The following is a 5,981-nucleotide window of genomic DNA, read 5'->3' as shown; positions in this document are numbered from 1 at the left end:
ATTCTGGCATTAATCCTAGCACCCAAGCCATGGGAAGATTCATTATTACATCAGCAGAAACCTCCTCCAAATAGATGAACATCTCATTGACTCCACATGGTGAAAGAAATCACACCTCACAGTTTTTGGTAAGTACTTGCCTCATTTCAAGCATCGTAATGTTCCATGGATGTCCCTAGGAACCCTTATTTAAAAATGCTCTTTAAATCAGGTATAAAGAGAGAAGAAAGCAAAACCTACTGTACACTTCAGTGTGGTATAATTTCTAGGAGCGGGGGGAAAAATGGCTGTTTTCTATTTTATCTTTTCTGCCTCAACACAGAGTGTCATGCTGAGAATTATGCTGGGGCTAGGATTTAATGGCCATGCCAGGAATTGGAAGCAGCACCTGTGGACCAGAATTTAAATCCCATGGACGATTTTTCCTGATGCTTTTATAGAGTATGAATGAGGATGTAATTTAAAAATAAGCCCTGCATCCTATTTAAAAAGATAAGAAGGAGCTGGATGTGTGTAAATGTTTGGATTAAACATGACCAAAGACTGCACCGTATTTAAATGGCTTGGCACTTTAAACATGATGGAATCAGGCTTCATAATGGTGCAAGCATCTACCTAATGGAACTAAATTTGCAATACAGGTGCATAGTGGAAAAGAAGGACAGACAAGTGGCACTGAGAATCTAAGTGAGACGGCATCAAAGAATGAAACATATTGAGTTTAATGATTGACCTTATTGGAGGCTTTCTGCTCTGACAATGAAGATGTGAATTATCCTATTATTATAAGCAGATGGATCATCTTATTAATGCACCCTAGCCTTTCACATTTTTATTTAACTTTAAATTAAATCGAACAATTTCAGTACCATCCCTTAAAGGAAACAGAAGATGATTCTAGAAATATTTTCTGTGGAACTTTAATATATTTTTGTCTTTCCAGAGACACAGTTTCAGCTCTGCTACACTATAATGCTTTGGCTTTCATTTGGATATAGCCGAGGTGTCTTGGAAGTTTCTCCGTAAATTCCTTCAAATCCAGAAGAGCTGAAAGAGATTCTAGGAGCCTGTGCTTCTCTTAATGATTCCACATGGAACAGCATCTTTGGAATTCTGATTCTGACATCGTCAGCCACTTGATAGCCCGTGCTACAAGGAGCAGCAGATGAGCCATAATCAAATGTTTTCTGAATTCATCCTCAGTACAACTCTCCCCTGAAACCAAAATTAGGCAGCAAAGTAATATTTGTTTAGAAACACTTACCAGGCACCTGCTTAATACTATAAATGCTATCCTGGCAAAATCTTCACACACAAAGGAAATATCTCACTGGAAGGCCAATATCTGCAACTACTGAAAAGAACAGAGCTGTTTCAAACTCACCGACAAAGGCTTCTGTCTTAGCCCCTATTCCACTCTCATTTTTTTTTCTTTTTGGTTTTGTTTCCTTTCAGCATATTTTAGGAACTAATCAGCTTTATAAAAGGTACCACTGTTAATCTACTGTTTGTCTTGGTCTTCACTGAAGCTCCTTAAAAGATAGAGTGCAAACAAAGCAAGAATTAAGGTCATTCCATTTAAATCCTTCAGAGAGGAAGACAAGGGCTAAATTATTGCTGAGGGCTACAGAGAGGGCTGGAGGAATCCAGGATAAAAAAAAAAAAACCCTCATTGTTTATTATTTGCCAGACTCAGAGCAGCCCCCATTCCCATATTTGTGAAGGGATTACCCTTTAATGGGAAGCCCAGACAAGTCCCTGGCCCACAGTCCACCCTGCTCCAAAGCACATTCTACAGGAAGGTGGACCTCGGAGTGCATTCACTGGGGGGACCCAGAGTGGGACACAGCTCACACCCTGCAGCCTGATGTGATTCTTCCTCCAGCTGCTAGAGGTACACAAGCAAACATGACTGTCAAGGGGATTCCATGCTTGCACAGAGGCAAAACCACATCTTAGCAGGTGGTAGCTACATATGTGAAAATCTTAGCATGTAGCAGATTTAAAGAGGGGAGGGAGCAAAAGTAAAAATAATAATCCACATGAAAGCATTGCAGCGGCATGTAATTCTGACCCATTTCTTCTACAATTCTGATTGCAACCCTACTGCCAATATTTTATTTGAGACAGAAGTTGGTTAAATGTACTTGAATTTCCTCATTTGTTGCTACTATAATTGTTCATTAAGCATCACTAAAATACGTTAGTCTTCAATTTTGTTTTAGTGTGGCAATGGGTTAATCTGTTTAAGTGAATGATTCACTGTTAAGTTTTGTCTTTAAAGAATTAAGGTCAGGAAGCAGAAAGCACTGTCTATAACCAACAGAGATGCAGATTCTTAACTTCCAGTATTTAGTAAGGCTTACACATAGTAAGTGCACAGTAAGAATTTGTTACATGAAGTTGGGGTAGTTTTGACTGCTTTAATAATAATAGCAATGTTAATAATAATTGTTAATGTTCACTGAATATCTACAAGTATGTGCTAAGCGCTCAACTTATATTACCTCACTTAATTCTAATAATCAACATCAAGTGGTTATTATCCTTATTTTACATATGAAAAAAAAACAAAGCTTAGTGAAGTTAAAGTCACTTGCCCAAGGCTAATTACATAAGTAATCAATAGCAAAGCCAGTCTACAGGGCCATAAGCTCTTGCTCAGGACCCTCTGTTCTTTTTCTTTCTTCTTTCTTCCTTCCTTCCTTCCTTTCTGTCTTTTTTTAAGTTAAGTAGGTTCCACGCCCAATTGTGGGGCTTGAACTCACAACCCTGAGATCAAGAGTCGCATGCGCTACTGACTAAGCCAGCCAGGCACCCCAGGACCCTCTGTTCTTAATGCTATACTGCTATACCTTCAAAGCAGCATTTCTTAGCTTGAATTTAGAAAATATTCATTCAATGACATTTCATTAGACAAAAAATTATCCTTAGAGAGAACAAGGATTCCACCTTTAGCCAAGATATGAGAACCTGTAAGAGATGAGAAGAAATTTCCTTCATAGTGGCTTCCAATTTTGTCCTCAGGTCCCAAAAGAATTTAACTATTCACAAAATACAGTGACAATTTTGGTGCTGCTTTGTTGAATGTCATATGAACAGATCTTCTGAAAGTGGTAATACTCCTTCCTTACGAGATAACTTACCTCCCCCCAGTAACCACAGACACACACACACACACACACACACACACACACACACAGTGTGTCAAGTTTTCCCAGGCAGAAGGAGATCCGTTTGCAAAACCCTTGGCATATGGTAGGTCTGCCTGGCTTTCTACAGTGTTTGATTATGACTGGCCTAGCTAATTCATTTCATTGTATGTTCACCCCTCTTTGGAAACTGAACAGGATTAAATTGCATTTTTGAAGCTTTAGCAAATCACCGTGTGATTTAAATTAGAATAAAGACAAACACTGAGATCATTTTTTTCTTGAGGAAATTCTGACAGCATTTCTGGCCCAGCAGGAATGTTTGTCCAGAGACTCTTAAAAGTCCCTCTTGGCCATTGGGATACCCAGTTAGTTCTAAGTATATTAACCACTCAGTAAAAAATGTAGAATCTATAATCAAAGACAAGCAGAATGAAAAGCCATACATGAAATAAATGCTTCCTCTTGAAAAATCCTAAAACCCTATTTTTAACAATAGCCCAATTTATTCTCCCTCCAAACTTTATTAGCTTACAGACTAGGCCAAAGAGGACTGAGTTATATCCATGTACTTAATAACTTCTCCTCTTCCAAGAAAAGTGCTTAGAAATATGGTATTTCTAAGTCACTAACGAGAAACAAATAGTTCATGGAACTAAAAGCTGAGGGACACTTGCTATTATTTTTAAGTATATTTTACTGAGCTATTCAATAATTTCTAGCATGATTACTTACTCAGTCTCATCTGCACCATAGGTTGTAATACCATTGTCCCTTCCAATAAAATGAGTAGATAAAATAAATAGCAAAAATTAAGAATGTGTTCTCATTTGTGGAATCTCTAGCAGTTCTATTAAAAAAAAAAAGCTTTAAATTACAGGGGCCATTTAACTTTCCTAATTTTAGGACATGGTGTTTTTAAGAACCTTTGGATGCTTGTTCCATGTGGCACAATTTTTGTAGCATTTTAATATGATGAGCCTCAAGCTTTTGAGGTTGAAAAACCAGAGCCCACCATTGAACAAGCATGTTTTGTCCCTTTTCATTTTCAAGTATAAGTCTACAGATTCTGCCATGAGTTTATGGTGATGGTGACTTGGTCCTATATTCCATAGGCAGCATGCAAGTTGATCTTCATTTTGCAGTGAAGTTTATCAGGCTAGTCATTAGATGAGCTGCCAGGGTTTTCCTGTTGGACAGGTAGTTACGCCTTAAGCTGAACTGAATATAAAATAAAATATGTTGCTATGGTAATCTAATAGCTTCCTTTAATGGACATTTCATTTTAAAGAAAACAGAAAAGATTCTACTCTCTTCCACCATCCAAAATAAAGGAAAAGAAAAGGACAAAGGAAATTGAGCTTCTGCTTATAATTCATAAGCGTCAGTGTTATCTAAACATCCCATTTAGGAAATTTTGTATTGCCAGAAAAAATCTAATTAAAAAGAAAATTTGTTTTTAAAGAAATTGTCCCTAGGTGAGACAAGCACACAGAGTGCAAACAAACACCAATTTGGGGGGAAAACATTTATGAGATATATTGTACTTCAGGATATCAACATTCACTTCTTCAAAATAAGGCCTACCAAATAAATTAGGATATATCAAAGTGAGGGTGTTTTTACTAGTGAAAGATTTCCAGAGTACAGAATGGTTACTTGACAATTCATCAACCCACGGCTGTATTTTGTTTGCTTTGTGAAGGACAACCAAATGGCCACATGTAAATGATTTTATAAGCATCCCTCTAGGGAGGTGTGGACCAAGCTGGCAGACCAAACACTTGTACATACTCCTGGCCACGACCCCTGACAGCACAGGTGTTTTAACAGAATAGATTCATGAGGATACTAAACAATAAAGGAAATTTTCATCAGCAGACAAAAAAATTCTAAAGAATCCTAGAATACAGAAAAGCAAGATGGATGATATTGATTGAGAACAAAACCAGAGAGAAAGAAATATGGCCCAAACCAGGAGCAGGAGAGAAGTAGATTCAGGGAAGTTTTACTCTTTTTTAAAAAATTTTTAAATGTTTATTTTTGAGAGAGACAGAGAGAGAGAGAGAGAGAGAGAGAGAGAGAGAGACAGAGCATGAGTGGGGGAGGGGCAGAGAGAGAGGGAGACACAGAATCTGAAGCCAGCTCCAGGCTCTGAGCTGTCAGCACAGAGCCTGACAAGGGGCTCGAACTCATGAATTGCAAGAGCATGACCTGAGCTGAAGTTGGGCACTAAGCCAACCAGGCACCCCTCCAGAAATTTTACTCTTAAGAGTAGGCCCTAGAGGGGTCCTGAAGGTTCACTGAAGAACTGCCCTTGGAACAACAGAGGCTAGTAGGTGTGCACTTTCCTCTTGTTTATACAGAGCTGCTGGCAGGAGCTGCTTTTAATCCCTGGCTAACCCCTCCGAACACTCTCTCAAGAAATATCGTGCCTGTGGACTTCCCGTGTGAGTGCAAAGCCCTAAAAGAGGAGGAAGGTAGAACATAAGTAACTCTATACCTTCAGAACAGACAAGGAAGGAGGTGTGCCAAGGAAGCACCTCTGCCCAGGAGGGCAATGTGCTACCTACCTTAGTAACAAAATTAAGCCCTCCTTACTTTGGCGGTGGGGAAATGTGGAAAGGACTAGTCAGTAACTTGCTGTGCCAAGTGCAGGCACCACAAAAGAAGCCTCAGCTCAGTCAGTCTCAGTCAGCCCTCTTAGTCAAAGGAGAGGCTTATTTTCAGGAGAAACCAATAAATATTGCTTCAGAGGAGACCTACATTGGCTGTCTATATTAATGAACCTAGTCTTTCATCATTAATTATGTTAAATGAACAACTGAA

This window comes from Leopardus geoffroyi, chromosome B3, assembly GCF_018350155.1.
Source record: "Leopardus geoffroyi isolate Oge1 chromosome B3, O.geoffroyi_Oge1_pat1.0, whole genome shotgun sequence".
In the NCBI taxonomy this organism is placed as follows: Eukaryota; Metazoa; Chordata; class Mammalia; order Carnivora; family Felidae; genus Leopardus; species Leopardus geoffroyi.
Note: the sequence above shows the minus strand (reverse complement) of the source record.